The sequence below is a fragment of the Bemisia tabaci genome, chromosome 2, assembly GCF_918797505.1.
Source record: "Bemisia tabaci chromosome 2, PGI_BMITA_v3".
In the NCBI taxonomy this organism is placed as follows: Eukaryota; Metazoa; Arthropoda; class Insecta; order Hemiptera; family Aleyrodidae; genus Bemisia; species Bemisia tabaci.
The window spans coordinates 74,403,686-74,427,417 of record NC_092794.1 but is presented as its reverse complement, the minus strand read 5'-3'; the positions used below and the strand labels follow the sequence as shown (position 1 = coordinate 74,427,417).

Genomic DNA, 23,732 nt, shown 5'->3' with positions numbered 1-23,732 from the left:
TCATTGACTTTCCGCAATAATTCTGGGAAATTATTATTAATTTTCCATTTTCCTGTACCTATATATTTCATTTCCTTTCGTAGTTTGGAAAATCGCTTTTGGCAACCGATAAGATATACTTAGTCCCTATGGATGAGCTTACTCTATTTGCATTAACCCACGAGGGGTTCGCGAAGCGGACCTTAGAGGGCGTGAAGCGTCGTTGGGGGTTTGGGCCGCGTTGCACCCCTTAGTTATTAATATGAACCTATAATTTAATGTCAATACATAACTCATTGTACAACACTACCCCATACATAACCCCTAAGTAGTATAACACTCTGGCATAGAATAATAAATAGCTTCGCTAGCTTCGTCAGCTAGTTATTATACTATGACTCTGGATTGTAAAACCCACCTACTCGATCAACTTAATGCTGACATATAACTCGTATATGCTTAGCATTACTTTTTTGAGTATAAAACTCGTTTATTGCTGACTAAGCTAATGCTAAAAGATAACTCGTATATGGTAAGCATTACACTGCTGAGTATAATACTAATATAATGCTGACCAGCTTATAATGCTAACATATAACTCGTATATGGTTAGCATTACACTGCTGAGTGTAATACTAGTATAATGCTGACCAACTTAATTTTAACGTATAACACACATGTGGCTAGGATATAATCATTTAGTGTATTACTAACGAACTTAATTCTCACATATAGCTGGTATAGTATCGACATATTGCTAACATTACGTTACTCAGTATTATGCTTGACAACTTAATACTAGCACATTGCTATCAATATGCTAACATTACACTCATTTTTAGCAGGGTGTTGATGTGCACAGTGTAATTCAACAAATTTGCGCACATGTTTAGTTAAGAAACAGAGGGGATGTGTGTGCTGGTGTGCTGAGCGCATACTCAGGGCCGGATTTACCTATAGGGCACTGGGGCACTTGCCCATAGCGGCAAATTTTGGCACTGGATTAATTGAAAGTTAAAGCGAGAAAAAAGGAAAAAATGGAGACAGAGACGGAGCGAAGTGAAAAGATGAGCGGCAAAATGTATGAAGGAAGGGAGTTGACGCTTGACGGGAGCGGCAAAGCTGCTGCCCCTTAGGTCTGGCCTTGAGCGCTAGGATGATCGTTCGTTGGAGTGATACTAAACAACACGGCAATTTTAAACATCGAGGCAGACTTGATAATCAATTTAGACGTTGATGCTCTGGTTGACAGCTTTGCTAAACTGAAAACCCGGAGAAAAACTTTTTAACCTGATCTTCCGAAAATACATTGCAACTAATACATTGAGCTACACTAGCTTCAACTTTGTCTCCACATTTTATTTTTGTCTCATCCATCCATTCCATTTTATATATTCGCGGCGCATTTTGAAGCAGCTACGCGCACGCGCCTAGGCGGCGCACGAGGGGGGGGGGGGGCAAGATGAGATGGCGTGGGAAGTTGGGAGTGCGGAGAGGGGGAGGGGGAGGAGGGGATACTGTTGACAATATAGTGGCGAAATATTGCAGACCCAGGGGCGGCAAAAAGCTAAATCCGGCCCTGAGCATACTTATAATCCCACCTATAATAGTTACCGGATCTATGTCAGCAATTCTTTCGTTCACGATAACTATCGTTAGATTTACGTTAGCTGTCTCAAATTTTGTCCATTTTGATCTGATAAAGAACTGTATAGATTTTCGGTTAAATCGCATTTACCGTTTACTTATAAACGGTAATTAACGTAAGTGCCCTACTTACGCTGTTTTCCACTAAACTGTTTTTATGAAAGTTCCATTCCTTGGTTTCCTTGGTAACCTTTGTTTGCTATCAGCTGATGTTTTATTTTCATTTCTCGGCCAACGGATTTTATACTTCCTTTTTTTTTCTTTTTTTTTCTTTCATTGCCAGGTCAGTTCTAATTTTTTTGCCAGCATTTATTCTACCCCTCCCCTCCCAGCTCATTTTTCTAACTCCAGTAGCCCCCCCCCCCCACTATTTTTTTATATATTTTTTTTTTTCTTATGGCATGTCTTGCACCCCTACCATCATATTTTGGGGTTTCATTCGTAGGAATAAAATATTGTATTGTATATAGATCTTCGATATATCGTTCGATATAAAGCAGGATAGACGGGGATAAGACGAAATTTGTTGATATTTACCGGGATAAAAGGTAGGAATTTTAAGAAAAGGGGAATAATCAGTGTGAAACGGGGTGGATAAGAATTAAACAGGATAAATAGTGATAAAACAGGGTTATGTCTATCGATCTTCGATATATAGTTCGATACAAAATATGATAGACATGGGTAAAACGGGATGGGGAACGACATTGATATTAATTGAGTTTAATGGAGGAAGTTTGAGAAAAGGAGAATAATCAGTGTGTAACCGTAAAGATAAGGATAAAACAGGATAGGTAGGGTTATCCCACCCTTCGATACATCGATCTTTGATAAATTGTCCGATATGAAACAGGATGGGAAAGTGGCATAATGAATTTGAAACGGGATAGATAGAATAAATCAGGATAGATATGGGTAATATTGGATATAGATAGGGATAAAACGGGATGTATTGATATTAACCGGGATAAAAGGGATGTTTATCGTGTTTGAAGATTTTGCTGTGTTTGTTGTGTTTGTTGTGTTTGATGTGTTTAATGCGTTTGTTGTGTTTGATGCATTTGTTGTGTTTGATGTTTTTGTTGTGTTTGATGTTTCATGTGTTTTTGTCGTGTTTGATGAGTTTGCTGTATTTTTTGTGCTTGATGTGTTTGATGTGTTTGTTGTGTTTGATGTGCCTGTTGTGTTTAATGCGTTTGTCAAGTTTGATGAGTTTACTATATTTGTTGTGTTTGATGCGCCTGTTGTATTTAATGAGTTTGTTGTGTTTGATGTGTTCGTTTTGTTTCTACTCAACTCACCTATATTCTATCTTCAAGTATACAGGGCGTCCCAAAAGTCCCTTCCACCCCTTCTAAAATTTTACCTAATTAATATTTTGAAACAAATCTTCGGGAATGTTCAAATATCAATGTAAGCTACTTTCAGGGCCCTCAAACATTTTGCCCTCCCCCCCCCCCCCCGGAGAGGGGCTACGGGTCCCAACTTTTTTTTTCAAACTGCATCATCTTCTTTGTGTCACATCAATTCAAAGAGAATTAAAAAAGAAAATTTTTGGCACAAACCGCAAGTCAAACTCTTGATTTTTGACAAACTGGCCGCCGGTCAAATTTCAAAATATCGGAAATCTAAATCCCCGTTTTTGTCAATGGATTGGGATGAAACTTGGTTCTCACAGGTTTTTTGGAACGAGAAAAACGATTCTGGCATTATTTTTCCGGAAAATGTTTGCCCTTTTCGAAATGACGGCGGTCAATATGGCGACTTTGAGCGGCGAGAGAATAAATTAGGCTGCTTATCGGTGAATTTGCATGAAACTTGCTATCAGGGGACACTTCGGCATGAAAAAGACGAATCTGTCATCAGATTTTTTGAAATTCTGAATAACTTCAAAATGGCGAGGAAAATGGTGGAAACTTGGTATTACGGACGTTTACGGGTGGATTCGCATACTGCCATTTTGAAAGTATTTGCCATTTCAGAAATACATTGCGGAAGAGGCATGTTTTGTCGAACCAAAAACCAACAGGACCCAGAGTTTCATTCGCATCCAACCGTAAACGTCCGTAATACCAAGTTTCTGCATTTTCCAGATGCAAAAGGATTGATAAGCATGAAACTGCATTTATCCCATTTAATCTAAGTTCATCCTAATTCAGTAACATTCATCCTTGCCGGACAAAGAATTTGATTTTAAATTAATTGAATTTTAAATAAATTAAATGTGTCGAGTTTTATAAATTGAGATTAAAATAAAAAAAAAAAAAATCTAATCACACATTGGTAGGTTATAGGTTATGTTACATTTTTTTTGTCTACCGGACCAAGACCCCCTTCACGCTCTTAGCCTCTCACCATAAATTGTGCTGAACACTTATCAAGTGGATTGCCGATCTCTTAAAAAAAAAAAAAAAGTGTTTACCAAACAGGAAAAGATTACAGTAACGCCATTTCAGTTCACCTTAAATTTCAAGGTAGGCAACACGAGTTTTAACGTGGTTGAATGGCGGTATTGTCGTCGTGAAATGACAGTTTGCCTTCAATGATTAGTGTAGGCAACACAAGCTCTCACGGGGTCGAAGAGTGGTATCATCGTCCGTGCAATAGACGTTCTCTGTCTGCTAATTTGTTTTTATGTCATGTCGGGATCGCGTTTGTCAGTAAAGTAGTTGCTCCTCTTAACTGTTATTCATTAAGCTGTTTTTATTTTTTTTTACTTCCCGTCCGAGCACATGAACACTAAAAGAGAGAGATGAGGATGATGATTATGATGCTGATGCTGATGCTGATGCTGATGATGACCATGAAGAAAAAGGAGAACAACGAATGGTGTAGAACAAGAAGAGTGAAAGAAAATATGCTAGAATAAATTTAGAGAGAAGAAGAAGATAATGAAAGTGGGAGAAGCAAACAGACGGAAGAAATGAAAAGTAAAAAGAAGAAAGCAGTGAGAGGGAGATTGAAATAAAATAAGAACGTGGAAATAGTGGAATAGCTGTTTCATCATGAAATTGCACGAGTACTTGGAACGTTTTTAAAAAATAGCATTTCACCAAACTGGAGAAGATAAATTAACGTCATTTCATTTCGCCCTCAATTTCAGTGTAGGCAACAGGAGCTTCCGCGTGGTCGAATAGCGGTATCGTCGTGAAATAGCAGCTCACTCAGGCAAAATAAGCTCCCATGTGGTCGAATAGTGGCATCATCCCCGAAACAATATCGGCCTAATGCTCCCCGTAACTAAATTTTTGGTGAAGCATCTAGACCCGTGACTTCAGTCACGGGCTTTCCGCTAGTTTGACCGTTGCCTACGAGAATGGAGAGGCCGTAACTACGATTCTGTGACGTCACACTAGTAGATGAAACTCGGCCGCGGTTTAACACGCGTTCTTATGGGAGAACGCTTGCCGCGCGATGATTTCTCGCCGATATCTCTTTCAGGGTTGATCTGACGCAAAATTTCATAAGAACCGTTTAGAAAGAGGATGAAATTTCACTTTAGAAAACTAACTAGTTCATTTGTGACATTGTCTTAATATCGAGGAAATGAATGCGTAATACCGAAAATCGTTACTCCACTCAGATTCAAACGGGCCGCTCGCGCAACTTCGGCCGATCGAGAGCGACTCTGATTGGTCCACGCAGCGACTGCCTCACTCATCGATGCACTGATGACCCGGAGATGCTTGTTGTTTTCGGTAAATATCTACTAGCTTGACGTCACAGAACTGACTAGTTACGGCCTCTCCATTCTCGTAGGCAACGGTTTGACAATAGAAAGTCTGCAATTGACCAATATGGACCGACTGCGATGGAATGGAACCAATAAATCCTATATTGTTAAAACTGGAGATAAAGTTGTTTAAATTTTTTTTAACGATAAAGTGGGAATGTTATTTCTATAATTTTCTGATTTCTGTTTTAGTTAGTAGATCTACTAACTAAAGTCTAAAATACTAACTAAAGTCTAACTAAAATCAAAAATATCTCGAGATATTTTTAAACATGTATGATACGGGATCAATTCCAACTAAAAAGACGCGCGTGAAATTTCAATTTTATCGCTAGAAAAATAATGAAATAAATTGGAATTAAAATCCAAGATTGATTGTATAAAATTGTTAAAAAATCGCTACAAAATTGAAATTTTTTCTAAAAATAAAAATCAAGTTTAAATTGAAATGAAATCGCGATCAAATTGAAATTTTTCTCCAATTTTTGGTGAATCTATAAAATTTCAATTTCATCTATAACAAATTTCAACAAAATTTGAATGTCTGCTACTAGGGTAATGTAATGTAATGTTTCCGTCGATAAATCGGTGTAAATATGGTCAAAATCGAATTCTACGACTTAAATACACCCGGTAACTTGAAATCCAACTTAAAACTTTCACGGTGGCAAGTGAAACGCTCGAACGAAACTGAAGAGAAAATTCACGAAAACACTCATGTTAATCCCAAGCAATTGTTTATAAAAACACCTAAAAACATGCATTTACGTTGGTAAATCGGCAAAAGTAAGATCAAAATCGGATTTTGCGATGAAAATACCACTACAGGGTGGTCCAATTATATACAGCAAAATTTATTTTGCGAATTTTTTTGGTCTTACCCCCTAGATAACTGTTCCATTTGATCAAAAAACACTCTCTGCCAAGTTTCAGCCAAATCGGATAATATTAACCCGTGCCGACAGAGCCATCTTTTTTATATGGGATTTTACATTGAAAAACGTCAGCCTCAGTGGTGTAGTGGTCAAGGCAGTTCGCTGCCAACACTGAGGTCCCGGGTTCAATCCCCGGAGGTGATTGATATTTGAGGACACTCAAATATCAGTCATCGTGACTGTGGATGACTATGCCACTCCAATACCCTGACCCTTCGAGGTGACAGGGTGCGGGAGGGACATGGTCAGAGACAAGAGACCCTCCACTAGTATCTTGGCCATGGTGGAAGCTTTTACTTTCGGGACTTCAGCATTCTACTGTTGACTTACCTACATGGTTGATGTTCAACAACGTGTTGGCAGTTTCGTTTTGCAAACAAGCCGAAAATGGCCGACGTTTGGGAAAGTTGTTTGGCTCATGACGTCATCCGAAGCTCATCATCGACCATGTAGGTAAGTCAACAGCCGAAACTAGGGTGATGACTGTTGCTCCCTAATAATTGTCCATAAGGAATTGTTGAAACCCCGAAAGTAAAAGCTTCCACCTGTCGCTAGGAGGCCAGTGGAGGGTCTCTTGTCTCTGGACATGGTCACCCAGTAGGTAAGTAATCCGTCTGCACTGTTCGACTGGGTTGTGAAAAATCGGTAATCACTCGTCTCGTAGTGTGCGCGACTGCCAGCGCTACCTATCAGTGTAGATTGCATCAACACAGTCCAACTCGGTGGAGACATGGCCGTACTCCGAAATTCCGTGCTCTGCAGCGTCTGCCACAGTCTTTGATAAAGACCTTCCGTTGGCTATCAGACGGCCGCTGAGCCTTGCGGGAATATAGAGGATACACAATGTGTCAATAGTACGAAGTTAAAAGTTAAGGAGCACGGTCCAACTTCGGGGTGCACGACGGCAGTAGCCGGTTACTTGGCCCCTTGGGGCGCCTTGCCGGTCAGCCTGGCCTTTACTTACTTACTTACTTACTTACTTACTTACTTACATTGAAAAACACTTTTTTCCGGAAACACCCATTTTTCGAAAAGTGTGTAATTTCTAGAAAAAAATCTGAGGTCATATTCGGCTTCAGCAGGAAAAATTGAGTGGGGGAACATGAATTGGACACTTCAAAAAACTTTTTTTACCCCTCGTTATAGCGGCGAAACAACTGAAACATCTAGAAAGCGCTAAAAAAGGGTTAAATAACGGTGATAAAACCCAAACAATTACGTACGTCTGCATCTGAAAACGAAGCTCATCATATGGTAGATGTCTCGTAGGTACTTTTTAACGCTGAGTCCGAAAATGCTATCCATTTTTCTCTATTTCATCAGGATTTTCCGGAAAATCTATTTTCTTGTATAAAAAGAGGGTTTTCCGGGGAAAACTCAATTTTCAGGAAATAAACCTCAATATGTGACGGATGTTTTTATGCGTTTTTCACCGCTGAGTCCGAAAATGATGTCTAAGCTGCTCCATTACATTGGGATTTTCCGGAAAATCGATTTTCTCGTAGAAACAGGGTTTTCCGAGGAAAACTTAATTTATAGGAAATGAACGATCGATGTGTAATAGATGTTTTTGGTGTGCTGTTTAACGGTGAATTCGAAAATCATAACCGTTTCCCTCTATTCCACTAAGAGTTTCTGAGGAACTAAATTTTTCTCGTAAAAAAGGTGATTTTCCAGAGATAACTCGGTACAATCGATTTCCCGGAAAATCCCGATGTACTGGAGCAACTTTGACATCATCGCATTTTCGGACTCAGCGTTAAAAAACACATAAAAAACATCCGTCACATGTTGAGATTCATATCTTGAAAATTGAGTTTTCCCCGGAAAACCCTCTTTTTATACATGAAAATAGATTTTCCGGAAAATCCTGATGAAATAGAGAAAAATGGATAGCATTTTCGGACTCAGCGTAAAAAAGTATCTACGAGACATCTACCATATGATGAGCTTCGTTTTCAGATTCAGACGTACGTAATTATTTGGGTTTTATCACGGTTATTTTACCCTTTTTTAGCGCTTTCTAGATGTTTCAGTTGTTTCGCCGCTAGAACGAGGGGTAAAAAAAGTTTTTTGAAGTGTCCAATTCATAGTTCCCCACTCAATTTTTCCTGCTGAAGCCGAATATGACCTCAGATTTTTTCTAGAAATTACACACTTTTCGAAAAATGGGTTTTTCCGGAAAAAAGTGTTTTTCAATGTATAATCCCATACAGGCGGGTGTACCAAAAGTCCGTCCCACCCCTGCTAACTTTTGAACGAATTGAGCTAGGGTAATGAAACTTTGGGAATGTTCCTATCTCAAACGGGACCATCTTTTGAGGGGGTCAAAATTTTGGGCCCCCCAACTTTTTTTTTCAAATGGCAACCCCTATCTTGTGATAAATCATTCGAAAGAGCATAAAAAACTAAGAATTTTGGCGCAAACCGCAGATCAATATTTTAATTTTTGACCTAGTTATGATAGGTCAAAGGTCAAATTTGACCTATTTTAAAAAAAATCATAACTCCGGTTCAAATTATCGTAAAGAAAAAATTAAAACGGGAAAATCTACAAAATTGTGTCCGCTTTTAAGTAAAAATTGCAGAAATCACTTCGCTGTAATTTTAAGGGGGGGGGGGATCGGACCCCCAAATACGTCAAATCAAAGCTCATTCAATTTTCCCGCGAAAAAAGGCAATTTCCCCTAGATTTGCCTCCACATTATCTCAGTAAGATCAAAATTAGTTCAACATTACGTTGGCAAGTCCCCAAATTTCGGGAAAAGTTTTACAAAAAAACGAAATTTAAGGTGATTAAATTTGACCGTTTAAATTTCGTTTTTTTTTAAAACTTTTCCCGAAATTTGGGGACTTGCCAACGTAATGTTGAACTAATTTTGATCTTACTGAGATAATGTGGAGGCAAATCTAGGGGAAATTGCCTTTTTTCGCGGGAAAATTGAATGAGCTTTGATTTGACGTATTTGGGGGTCCGATCCCCCCCCCCTTAAAATTACAGCGAAGTGATTTCTGCAATTTTTACTTAAAAGCGGACACAATTTGGTAGATTTTCCCGTTTTAATTTTTTCTTTACGATAATTTGAACCGGAGTTATGATTTTTTTTAAAATAGGTCAAATTTGACCTTTGACCTATCATAACTAGGTCAAAAATTAAAATATTGATCTGCGGTTTGCGCCAAAATTCTTAGTTTTTTATGCTCTTTCGAATGATTTATCACAAGATAGGGGTTGCCATTTGAAAAAAAAAGTTGGGGGGCCCAAAATTTTGACCCCCTCAAAAGATGGTCCCGTTTGAGATAGGAACATTCCCAAAGTTTCATTACCCTAGCTCAATTCGTTCAAATGTTAGCAGGGGTGGGACGGACTTTTGGTACACCCTGAATAAAAAAGATGGCTCTGTCGGCACGGGTTAATATTATCCGATTTGGCTGAAACTTGGCAGAGAGTGTTTTTTGATCAAATGGAACAGCTCTAGGGGGTAAGACCAAAAAAATTCCGACACCGCCGAATTTGGGCCACCCTAATACCACAAGCTCACAGCATTTGGACATGAAATTCCAACAAGAACGAGAGATATAGCTAAAAGAAGTTGTGGAGGAAGTCCATGACCGAGCAATCCTATGTTTCGGTCCAGTGTGCGGCACGCGCTGCCAAGTCACGACGGAGGGTGCTGGTGTGCTGGTGCTCGATACTGGTGGGAAAAACCGGCAAGTCGTGGTAGATGAAGAGAGTAGGACAACGGGTGGGGGGAGGGGTGTTAAGATTGAGCGCGCTGTTCTAATAGCGTAGTTTCCGTTACGCCAGGTTGAAGGCCGTGATCGTCTAGTGGTTAGGACCCTGCGTTGTGGCCGCAGTAACCCAGGTTCGAATCCTGGTCACGGCACTAATATTTTGAGGCCCATTCCGACGCTCATAAACGCTGAAAACCTTTTTCCTTCGTTTATATATGTACGGCTGTATCCAGTACCGGTCTACTGCTTACATGTATGTTGCAGCTAATTTACTCTTGTTTTTTTTATTTATTTTCTTCACTAGAAATTCGAGCGAAATTTAAAATTAAAATTTGTGGGTGGGTCATTCTTTGCCAAAATGACCAATTTCGGAGGGTTGCTACCCTTTCGATTTTGGTCAAATTTGGAATACGGGGTCTTTTCATTATTCTAAGAAAATCAGAGACATCACTTTGTAAGGGAGTTTGATATCCGTAAATGAATTTGTTCCTAACTGAAGCTTATATCTGCGCTACTTAGACGAGAAAAAAAGTTAACAGTTTGTATTTCACTGAACACGAAAAAAAGCTACTTTTTCCGTCGCTCTCAAGCATTTTTGGACACTTTGTACCTACTACATTTTAAGCTAAAGATGGGGAAAGAAATCGCAAATCGTTGTGACCATTTTTGAGATTTTTGATAAAGATGTAAAAAATCGTCGGTATAGTGACTAATTTTTTTATATTCGATAGATATGTACTTTGCTTTTGCCCTTTTTTCGCAAAAATATCCCATTTATAAATTTATATATTTACATTTTTTTTTATTTAATTTTTTTCATTCGCTTTTTCTTATTTTTATCGCATTTTTTTTTTAAATCGCTGACTAATTTTACTTTGCCGGGGGCCATTGATCGTTAGAAAGCCAAAACGAAACTAATACCACTCGAAAGATTATATCTTACGCTTGAACTAGGAAGAAATTCGAACAAGCTGGTTTAGAGATACCTACTCCACTGAACATGCGGAAAATCGCCTGTTATCGTCAATTTGGGGCATTTTTGGCCTCTATAATCATTCCCGTGTCGGTCCTCAACCGATTATGTGCGTCATGGAATATCCATTTCTCAACAATGTAGGTAAGAGGGGCGGTTGAAGTAGGGGGGAAAAAATCGAAAATAGATAACAGTGTTGCCAGTGTGTAACAGTGTGTGTGTGTGTGTAGGTACCTACTTCAATGAACATGCAAAAAATCGCCTTAAGTATATCGACACTTCTCGGCATTTTCGGCCTATTTTTATTTCTAAAGATCCTTGGCTATCTGATGCGCACCTAGGAATTTTAAATACTGAAGGATAAATATCGATTTAGGTATTTTAAGCTTGAACCAGAAAAAAGGAAGATCTATGTATACCTATTCAGAGTGACGGGTTTTGAGGTATTTTAGTTTGAATGATGAATGGCCGTATAACCATTAAATTCAGAAAAACCTTAAAAAAAAAACGGTCATTAAATTTAAAGAATTTTCAGTTCGACTTCGATGGCTTCATTAGAATCTGCGTAAAAAGTTTGTCTAGAGAAGCTCACTTAAAAAATGGTAGGTAGATTAAAGCTGAGTGCCACCATGAAGATACAAATTGTGGAAATTTATCCAATTTTTGTGTTTATGCTCGATAGCTATAGTGAATGGAGTGTCGGAGGGGAAACCCCTTCAGATTGGTCTCTTAGAATGATGAAAAGTCCCCGTAGGTATATACCGAATTATTCGAGCCAATATACATAGGGCGAGTCATGTTCCGTACCTGTAGTTCAGTCAATCTAAGCCAAAAAAAGGGCCTAACCTCGGACAAATTAGCACAAACTTCTCTTAGTTGTGTTTTAAATCACTCCAAAATAAGTATGTTTAGAGTCCCCAAACAAAAGTTTACCACTAGCCCCCCCGGGAACACAGTCAAAATTGCTTAAAACAAAATGGCGGCCGTCTGAAATTACGTATAAATTGATTGTTGACCTCGTCAGCGTTTTCCCGATTTTGCATGATTCTAGTGCATTCAGTGAAAAAAATCATTCTTTTTAATTTTTAGAGTATAAAATTCTGCTTTCAAATATGTATTTGTTTTTTAAGTTTTGACTTGTTGGTCCCGAGCTAAAAGGCTAAAATTTTCTTGAAATTTCAAGTTTGGTCTGTGACTTTTAAGACACAGCTTTGGCAGAATTTTTTCCCTTTAAACTGCTGGTATATCCTACACTGTTCACCTAGACTGTAGCAGCTAAAAGTTATACTGATTTTTTTTTTTTTTTAAATACCTGTTAATCGGCAGATTTTTGTGAAACTCAGTGTACCCCAGTATATTGACCTGGGAAAGTTGAATTAGACGTTAGGTTCACGCACGTTACGTACCGCACGCAGTATGTGAGCCGGTTGGCCTAGCGGCAGCGCACTCGCCTCCGGTGCCGGAGGCCCAGGGGTCGACCTTTGTCCCGGAGATCTTTTCCTACGATTGATTATTTTGTTTTCTAGTTGCTTCATCGCAACAAAGTGTTTTTGTAAACATTATGATGCTAATTATTTTTTTAAATGTATTTTTTCAGATTTTTTTTTTTATATGATAGTTTGACAAAGAAGAAAACCTTCTCTTCACGGCCAAAATATTTTCTTACTTTTGAAATTACATCAGAATGCCGGTATAACTGCGGAGCTAGAACCAAAAAAACTGTTATTCTTTATATCCACGAAAATCAGAGTAGGTAACCGCGGAGAGACGAGACGGGGCCGCAATCCGAACGGCGGCCATTAGCCGGGGGAAAATGACCGATTAAAACTGCGTCTCTATGCTTTTCTATTCGTAACACAATCATGCATGTTCATGCCAAAATTTTAAGCGCCCCGCTGCAAAATAATCACGAGTATCTGAGGAGCCACGGAGAAACGGGACGGCTGGTAATTTTCAAAATGGTGGCCATTAGCCGGAAATAAATGGCCAATTGAAACTGTGTCTGTGTCCGTCTTATGTTTTTAACACAATTATGAATAGGTATTCATGCTGAAGGACCTTATTCAAAACTGGCCATCTTCAACCTTGGCCTGATCTTTGAAATATTTTCAGGGTTGACCGAGGATCACTTCTCTAGTCCATAACATTGACGAAATCGGACCATTAGAGGCGGAGGGGGAAGAGGTCATACTTAAAATTTTAAACTGACATATTGCGTGAACGGTTTGTCGTAGAGAGGTGAGCTTAATGGGCCGAGATTTCGAGAAAACCATCAGCTTTCAGGTAATATTTACGAAATTGGTCCATTTTTAAAATTTCATCCACTGATGCCACGTTGCTGTAGCTCAAATTTTCAATTTTTCACATTTATAGCGCGGTGGCATTAAGCGGATCGTACAAAAACTAACTGTGTGTCTCGTAAACTAAACTGTTGTCTTAAAAGGAGACCGTGTAAGCTTTAAAACAAGCACAAGTTCATCCTGAGGAAACAATTTGGAGCGGAGCTATGATTTTTCATAGGTTGACGCGGTGCGCGGGAACCTGGTATATTGGTATTATTGCAAGTTCCAAGATCACAGCTCATACCCCCAAATGGACCATGAGTCGCGACGTTTGGCATTTTTTTACTCATTCCTGGGGACAGCACCTCTTCGCAACAAATCGTTTACGAGATGTAGGTATCAGTTAAATTCTGTTTTAACTTTTGATCCCCTCCCCCTCCCACTAATCTCTCAATCGTTTGATTTCAAAAATCGTCAGTATTTTGGACTCGGGAGGTGATCCTCTATCAACCCTGAAAATATTCCTAAGATCAGTTCCAGGTTAAAAATGGTCGATTTTGAATAAGGTCCTCCTATCAGAGTCTATATAATAACGGTAAAACACGATAGACACGGCTTGTGTCTCGGTTGATTTTAGAGGTAAAAGGATTGCTCTGATTTTAAGAATATATATTTCCTACCAAACTTTTGAAATGTATCATAATCAGAACTTTCTGAAGGGATCAGGGAGGAAGGAGCCTATTCATACCTGTATGTAAATGAAATTCAGCTTCGCTGGGATTTCCTGGAGATTGTTCCTGTCATAAAGTCTGCATAGATTATTGCTAGCATTATTGAAGCAGATTATTGAAGCACGTAAGGGTTGCCAGTAATTAATATAATTTAATTAAAAGGAAAAAACAAAAATAGTGTATATATGTATACATCGTTCGGAAAATGCACAAAAATTAACACTTCTCTGTATGCCTTTTCATACGTAAGCACCATCATTATAATGATTATCTTCAAGGTAAATTAGTCAGTTATGATCACATCCACGATCATAGCAACATACCTACCTCAGTCGTAAGAGCGCTAGACAGACTCTTACTATGACTCTGTTTCAATCATAACGATGTCACAATGACGATCGCCCGTGATTTCCGTGGTCATAACGATGCCACAATGACGATCGCCCATTGACCAGTCATATTTTCAGATGGTCACTCTGACCCTGGTTTTATCTTAATGACATTACTAGAGGACTATGCTCCCTGGGCGCTACGCAGCCCAACCTCCAGCTGGCGCACACTGTGGTATTGGACCTGAAAAGCTGGCCAAAACTATTTATCACCAGATATCGCCGAGTTTTAAAAATATTTTACAATCAGTACTTCTTCTTCAGTGATAATATGCACAATTTAACCACCTAACACATCAGATGACAATTTGTGGAGAGTTTAAAGCGGATGGAAGAAGCCCTCCAAAAAGCCTTTAAAAGGCAGAAAGTATCTGACTAAAGTGGTGCATTTAGACGAGTTTCTCCTTCACCTATGGTCCTTTTTTCGAAATAAGGACTCTCTATAACCTCATTAATGGTTTCCTAAGAAACAGCGTAAGTCACTTCAAAATTTTTGACGCAACAGCCGATCTCTCACATTGAGGAGTAATTGTACATTTCTCAAAAAAATTAATAAGAATCATTCTAGATATTAGATTTTTGACAGTTTTGAATCAAAATTAGTGCTAGTATGAAAATGCCGGGACCTCCATATGATGATTTGAGGATAACTTATAAGATGAAAATGAGTTTTATCATAATAAGAACCATTGTAAGGACAGAAAGCACCTGTGAAAATGATTCATTTTGATGGGTTCCTTCCTATAACCCATGGTCCACATCTCGAAGTGAGGGCACTCAATTACCTTTGAAATTGCTTTTTTTAATATAAAACAGCGTAAGTCACTGCGAAATTCGTAACAAAACCACATATCTCACTTATCGAGGTGCAATTGTATTCTTTCTCAAAATTTAGGTTTTGAGTCATTCTCGATATTTAAAAGTTAGGTAACAGTTTTGATGTAAATTGTAATAATATGTTAATATCATGCAGAAGGTATTTTCTATAAAAATTCGTGGGTAGTATATATACTCTGACCGCAGAAAATAGAAGTTGATAATAATGGAATATTTAATTTTAATGATGTCCCTTTACAATCTGCTGGCTGAGGAAAAATCGTAAAATAACTTTTACGAGGCTGCAAAAAGTGCCTCTCAGCGTAATTTCATGGTGCCAGAAGGCCACTTTTGAAGCCCCACCCCATGGCCGCATGGACCTAAATTTGTCTGTCAAAGTAAAATATGGCATAAATATGTCTATACTCAAGGATAATGCACGAAGAGATGGTTAGATAACGGATAAAACACTTTTGCAAGACTTTAAAGTGACCCTCTCATCCTCTTTCAAATTATTTTTTTATCCCTCTTTCGGGGGCGCAGGGGCTAGAGAAAACGGTTGCGTGACCAAATATCACCCAATTTTCTACTAAATGGGTCAGAGCTGTTGGAAAAATACAATTTCAGTTGTTAGTATTGATATAATTTTTCTCATTCATGTTTGTGAAAATCGCTCAGAAGTCCATCTTTAAGGTCAAAAATTTCAATTTCCTCAGTTTTCCTCAGTCTGTCACCCCTGAATCCTGAAAATACCCACTTTGGACTATAACATTCCGCCTTAAACCGCTTGAGCGCAGTTGAGCGCAAAAAGAAATCTGACTCTGAATTTCGAAAAAAACGTTTACTTTTACATCACTTTTCAACCTCCTGTGAAAATCACTAAAAAAGGAAATTTCGAAAAAACTGTGGTTAGTTGTGCAGAATATACCCCTAAGAATGTGTTGCATATCGCCGAAGTTCCCTTCTATGGCCGCATAGTTGAAGTAAACTGATCGACGAGTAGAGCGCCGAAACATATCAAAATAATCGCTGAGAAATAGGTAACTTCGTGGTCTCTTCGCGGGAAATTGAGCCACTCGAAAAATGGCACATACATGTCTACTAGGGTGATAACACTAACAGTGTAGATTTCGAATATCACATTCGTTTTCCAAAAGAAAATAATTTAAAATTGAGGTTTTGGCCAGGTTTTTCTGTCAAATACCACAGCGTGTGGCGCTCTCTTAGGCGCACATCGACAAAAGAACGACCAAAATAAATTTTCATACCGGCGCCGACTCTCCTTTTCCCAATCTCCTTCAGGTCTGAAGCGATTGAACCAATAAGACTCGAATAAAAAAATCAGCATTTATTTCAAACCTCACGTCAAGACTGAAACGAACCGAAGCGGAGCGTTTCGTTGCCATAGGCGCAGCTAGGGGGCTCCTGGGGGGGGGGGGGGGGGGGGGGCTGGCCCCCCAGAAATCTCGTGCCCCCCCCCCCCCAGAAAAACGGGATCCTCCATTCCTCACCCACCCCCCGCTCTCTACACCACGAGAGGTGGTCCCATGCCCCCCCCCAGAAAAATTTCCTAGCTACGCCCCTGTTCGTTGCTTTTAGATAGTCTTTAGGAAAGGAATATACCTTCGATTCATTTATCTTACCCTACGAACAGAACAAAATTCAACATTTCCCGCTAAGTTCAATTTTCCGCTAAATTTGAAATTCCCTACGGCTACCCAAGATTTTGGGACCAACCCCGCGACTTTACGATCAATAGATTCCGACAATAATGTCAACGTTTTTTAAGTGTTTTGTAACGTTTTGTTAGCCCAAAAAAATTGTGTAACTCGCAATTTTCAAGGGGGGGGGGGGGGGGTACGGCTTCCCAAAATTTTGGGGTCAGCCCCTCCCTTTACGATCAATACATTCTGACAATGCCAACGTTTTGTAACACCAAACAGAAATTTTGTAACTCAATTTTTAGGGAGAATATATAGGTATATTGGGCTTTCCAAAACGTTGGTGTAGGCCCCCTCACTTTGCGATCGATAAATTCTGATAACGCAAATGTTTCGCAAGTATTTTGTAAAGTTTTGTAAGTCCAAAAAAGAATTTTGTGACTCAATATTTTGGAAGGACACGGATTTATAAAATTACAGAAAATCGATGGCTGAATCGAATGCGAGGTTTTTTTTCCAAACACTATTCTGCTTTCATTTCTCTGAATTTTGTTGATTTTTGGGTTTAGAATGATTCTTTAGGCTCATGCGCAGGGGCTATCGTCCTTTTTTTTGCTAAAAATTCAAAATCGACCGAGATTTTTGACCTAATCGATGCAATATATCGCATGCCATGCCACTTCGACCACGTCACTTGCGCTTGACGAATCACCTTAAGTAATTGCTACAAAACACACACTTCCCCGGAAAAACGTGACCTGCGAGGCGATCATTGAAATGATATAGACGCTATTAGTGGCGACGTCATCATAGGGGTTCTCCATTATATCGAATTGGATCCAAACAATAACATTGGCATAACCTCTTTCAATGCTACCAGTGCGAAAAAATCGATATATATCGCTTTTCTGTGACGTTGCACTAATAGCGTCTATCGACTCTATGTCGCCGCTTTGTTGTGTCGCGCCATCTAGAGTACCTTTATAGACACAGTATGACCATTCGTATCTTTTTACCACTAGAGTCCTTTTAGCCCTTAGCACACGATCAATATGAGCTATCAATATGGCGAGGTCATAATGCGCGCGCAGCTTGAACGACCAATCACAGCTCTTCGAGGCATCAATATAGAGCGGCGCCGCTCTATATTGATGAGATATTGATAGCTCATATTGATCGTGTGATTACCCCTTTTATATTGAGTCAAGACAACACCCCCTCATGGAGTCACAAACGGGAATAAAGATTACAGAAATTACGAACGTCTAGACCAGGGACCAGTTCTGTAGGACCCTGGACTCCCGTAAGAGCCAACGTAAAAATTCGTGAGCAGGTACTAGTGCTGCGGTCTCGCGTAGGACCCTCGCAACTCACTACTATTATCAGTTGTTGGATTGGACTTCACTAAAACCCTTAGGCTCACGTACATCTGCAAAAAATCGAATTTTTTACCCTCTACATAACTGCGGCGGGCCCTTCATTGGCGAAAGAGGTCGAAAAACGCCAAACATATACTTATTTTTCAAGAATTTACCCGCCTGATTTGTTATTTTTCAATTATCGGCTTAACCTCACTTTCGGAGCGGGCGATGGATGAGTCGAGGTTCGGAGGGAAGGATTCTCTGATTTTACTAGGGTCCTACGCGAGAATGCGCTGCAATCACCCGCTCACAACAGAACGGCGTCCTATAGAACTCGTCCCTGTCTAGACTCTGAGCGAGCATAGTTCAAATATTCGCCACTGGGAGCGCTTCCTCCGTTGCTTTTGCTTGCGCGCTTGTTTTTGAAAAACCCGGAACTCACTCACTATATAGAAACTTTACGCTTTAGCCTAGAATATAGATGTTTTAAAATAATTTGTTTTCTTTTACTATTTATTTATCGTGGGCGCGTTTTCTTCAACGAGCACAGCATCTACAAATATTCAAAAACTGATTGATCACTCACAAACAATTGCAAATGGAATTAATTTCACGTTTACTTCAATATACTCTTCAATATATTTTATTGCTTAACTTTTCATTTGCCCTGATGCTTGTTTCATTCTTTGTTTAGATTGACCCCTTCCTTCATCCTCCATAGGGGATGAAGGAAGGGGTCAAAAAATGGATTTTTTTCATAATTATTTCTAGAGATGTACCTATATTCATACAGAAAATTACCAATCTGCGTTTTCAAATTGATCTATTTTTGGTTGGTTCGTATACATCTATTCGTATTTTTATGCATCTAATTTATTGCTTTAAATTTGTACAAAGTCTTGTTTGCTTTTAAAAAGAACCCTTGAAGGTGTGCAGAATTGTCTCAGACTCTGAGAGACCTATGGGTGGCAGCTGTCAGCAAAGTTTAGGTACTGTTTTCTCCAGAACCTGAAGTAAACCTAGAACTAAGGCTTATATCTTTTTCAGAACCACTCATAAGAATGTATTTTTTTCTGCGTATCGTACTTACTCGTACTTACTTTCCCATTTTTTGATAACGGAAATGATTCAAACTCTAAGTTTTTAGAGATGACATTTACTTCATGTCTGTCTCTAAGGTGGTGAAGAATTTTTGACCTTTTACCAAATGAACGTTGAATTGGACCAGCACAAACACTAGGTAACTACACTTCAGTACCTACATTTATCATGGAGGATTTTCACTGGCGTATAATACAGTCTAGACCGCGCATCAGGAAATTTCGGCGAGACTGGAGTCCCTTCAGGCGAGACGATAGGCAACCCAGCAACACCCAGCAAGTGTACCGGCAATATGTACCGAGACAATGGAAATGCCACTTCAAAAACAAGCGCGCAAGCAAAAGCAACGGAGGAAGCGCTCCCAGTGGCGAATATTTGAACTTTGCTCGCTCAGGGTCTAGACGTTAGTCAGAAATTGAACGTTTTTTGTAATCTTTGATCAGCCCATTCTCAAATTCCTTTCTCCGTTCCTTCTCTAATTCCGTTTGTTCCTTGCCGAACCCGTAATTCCCTGGTCCATTCCAGATTATAATCTTTGCAATCGGTGAAAATGTGATCTTTATTCCCGTTTGTGACACTGTGAAGGCCTAAAATACAGGAACCAATCAGAAATGGATTCACATTGTCTTGACTCAACAGGGGTTTTCACACGATCAATATGAGCTATCAATATCTCATCAATATAGAGCGGCGCCGCTCTATAATAATGATGCCTCGAAGAGCTGTGATTGGTCGTACTTGATAGGTAGCTCATATTGATCGTGTGAGAAAGGCATCAGTATAAAGGGACTCTATTTACTATAGGAAAACTGTGCCGCTTTTTGATTGGTCAACGAGTTTTCAGGCTTCATGATGCTCTTACGGCCGTAAATAAACAAACAAGATGGCGACCCGCCGTAACATTGATAAGAAGAGCCAGTTCGGCTGAATTTTTTTATTACATATTATGAAAGTCCTTGGTGAAATGAGTAAACAGAATTTTTTTCAGATTTTTTTTGAGCCCTCTGGCCTGAGAAATCTTACTTCAAAAACGCCAAAAATTGAAGGTCTCTAAAACGCTGTTTGAATCGCGCGGGCTGAGAGCTGACGTCACACTTTAGGTGGTGACGACCCTTGGTTTATTCCGAGTTAGTCCGCACAATATGGCTGCTGCCCGGTTTGTTTATTTAGCGAAAGTTTCTAGTTGTATATGTATATTGTGATTTACTTAGTGGTAAAATTTGACGAGAAATATGTTGAAACATTTGGTTTCGTCCGAAATTAACTCTTTCTTGATGAAAAAAGGCGTTAAAGTTCGCGAAATTTATTCACCGGGCGTCCGCGAGTGAGCATCGGCTATCGGAAACGACGGGCTCGTAAACAAACGAAGATTGATAACAGGAAGGATCCAAACAACTCGGAATCTTTTAATTTTCTTTACCTTTAAACCATTTCTGACTTCTACAAAGCATCTGACAATCAGTTTTATCGTATTTTACAACCTGGAGCTAGAGTCTATCGGCTCATTGTGATGTGTATTCAGAGCATTCTGAAACAGAAAGTCAGTTCTCATCAGTTCACACCCAGACATTCTTCTCTTGGATCATTCGCTTTTCATTTTCGCCTCAAATCAAGTGTTTTGTAGTTTCTTTATCTGAAGTATGTGGTTTTGAATTCATACAAGAGTTTGAAGTTCACCTTTTTTTAGCATTAAAGCCTGTTGAGCCCTCAAACTTTACCGATATGATTACAGTTCAAGGTTCCTCTGGTCCGTACCAAGTGATCACACATCAAAGATGTGTCTCATGGTTCTTCAAATTAACAGTTCAGAAGTAAATTAGAGACTCCAGTAACTTAATCCACTCCTGCCCTTTCCTTCAAAGTTCGTTCGTGTCTGTTCTTTATGCGTTACCACTCTAGTGCATACACCGGTAATGTAGGTTAGATAGGTATTATCGCATATTTTCTACCAGCAGTACCTTCTCTTTAGCGATCTAACTTAGCAAAGAAATTCCACCAGTTGCAGAAAATTGTGTGCGTAATGAATAAGTGAATATGAACACCTCCTTTTGGTGACTCAAAGTTTCTCAGATCCGTCTTAAGGAGGTTTTGCATGTAGGTGCATGATCAGTTTTGCCAGATGAAATTACTGCTCTAGCAGCTTCAAATTTATACTTTGATCTCTGATTCACTTATAAATGACACTTTATGGTGTCATTTATATTTAATCAGTTCAAAGCTAATTCGACAATGAATCATCAAAGGTCCGATTGAGGAAGAAATTTTCCGGTGAGTGCCACGGCTGAATCAACATTCCAACTAGACTTGCGAAGGTATCAACCAGGAAATGATCATCTGTCTCGAAGTGAAATTTTTTTCAATGCATCATACAGTTTAACAGGTAAGATAATTATAATTACTGAGGTACTATCAGGTTAAATACACAAGTTTAGTGTAACATTTAGATTAAGTATGTTTAACTTTGTGGATAATGATTAATGAAAAAGCGCGGAAAAGTAGTGGCATGGCTAATCTGAGAAAGTACTTACCTAGATTCACTAAGTATTAGTCTGATTGCTTCTCTTGATGTCCTAATGGAAAAATTATTCGACAAAATTTCTGAAATGTGTGCGATATTTATATCTTCTACGTGCAGAAAATTGTGTGAATATGTAGAGCAGTAAGTCGACTTGTTTTCCATTTGAAATCTAAACTTAAAGTAGAAGTTTTGAACACCATAGTCAATACGTAATGGAGGCACTGGATGCAAAAAGGACTTTCTCGGTTGCAGTGTTTGAGAGTCATCTCTAATATTTCATTCTTTGAAAGGAAAGTGAATGCATCAAGTGAACTAGTTGACTCTCAATCAGAAATACCAGGAATAGTAGGATAATCATCTCATAATTGTCTCTTATATATGAAAATAAAAACTCTGAAAGTTATCTGAGAAAGCACTTGAGACCGATTTCCATATTCTTAGATGAAGTGTAGCCTGCATTTAAAATCACAATATTTCAAATTTTCCATAGTGCTTAAGGCCTGCAGCACGACCTTATCTTTCAAGGCAGGAAAAACACCATGGAACCTCCATCATTGGCAACTTCCAGCTTAAGGCTTTCAGATTACTTCATCCGTGTCTCAGTGGAGAGAAGCTGTAGGATTAACTCATTCCCACGATTTCGTTACTTCACCTACATTTCATGTTGTACTCCTCTTCAAGTATATGACTGTAGATGAGCAGATTTAGAAATTTTTAATGCACACCGCACCTAAGAAATGAAAGAGCCTTAATAGAATTATCACTTACCATATAGGTATCACTTCCTCATGAGTCTGTTTGGGTTGATACCTTCGCAAGTCTAGTTGGAATGTTGATTCAGCCGTGGCACTCGCCGGAAAATTTCTTCCTCAATCGGACCTTTGATGATTCATTGTCGAATTAGCTTTGAACTGATTAAATATAAATGACACCATAAAGTGTCATTCAGTAGTGAATCAGAGATCAAAGTATAAATTTGAAGCTGCTAGAGCAGTAATTTCATCTGGCAAAACTGATCATGCACCTACATGCAAAACCTCCTTAAGACAGATCTGAGAAACTTTAAGTTCCAGGTTGTAAAATACGATAAAACTGATTGTCAGGTGCTTTGTAGAAGTCAGAAATGGTTTAAAGGTAAAGAAAATTAAAAGATTCCGAGTTGTTTGGATCCTTCCTGTTATCAATCTTCGTTTGTTTACGAGCCCGTCGTTTCCGATAGCCGATGCTCACTCGCGGACGCCCGGTGAATAAATTTCGCGAACTTTAACGCCTTTTTTCATCAAGAAAGAGTTAATTTCGGACGAAACCAAATGTTTCAACAAATTTCTCGTCAAATTTTACCACTAAATCACAATATACAGCTAGAAACTTTCGCCAAATAAACAAACCGGGCAGCAGCCATATTGTTCGGACTAACTCGGAATAAACCAAGGGTGGTCACCTAAAGTGTGACGTCAAAAATCGGCGTTCGCGCCACGGCCCGGATTCAAATAACGTTTTTGAGGGGCACGATTTTAAAATCGCATTTTCTCCCCTTAGCAATTTTTTCAAAACTTTTTATTGTGCTCATCGTTTTTCTGGTGAAATTTTACATACAGTACAATAGCTTATAAGCCAATCCCTCACCAGCCGAACTGCCTCCAGTAACACTAACATGCATATCTACGAATAAAGCATGAAAAAACACATGAAAACACTGTTAAATCGCCTTTCATCTAGAGTACCTGCATAGCGAGAGTATAGACAGATGTGAAACTCCGAAAATTCATCAGGCCTTCACCCTAGAGTACCTGTATAGCGAGAGTATGGACAGATCGCTTCATGGAGGGCTTAGGGTCCAAAAGTGCAGCCACCCTTCTAACCAACTTCTA

The 23,732-nt window shown here is 39.1% G+C and overlaps 1 protein-coding gene and 1 non-coding gene across 3 annotated transcripts in view; one reads left to right on the top strand and one right to left on the bottom strand.

Moving 5' to 3' along the window:
* Positions 1 to 23,732, bottom strand: part of LOC109035796 (uncharacterized) — a 121,620-nt gene that overhangs the window by 80,668 nt on the left and 17,220 nt on the right. The window lies entirely within an intron of this gene.
* On the top strand, positions 10,110 to 10,181 carry TRNAH-GUG (transfer RNA histidin (anticodon GUG)). The gene has a single exon. It is a non-coding gene; the product is annotated as a tRNA-His (tRNA).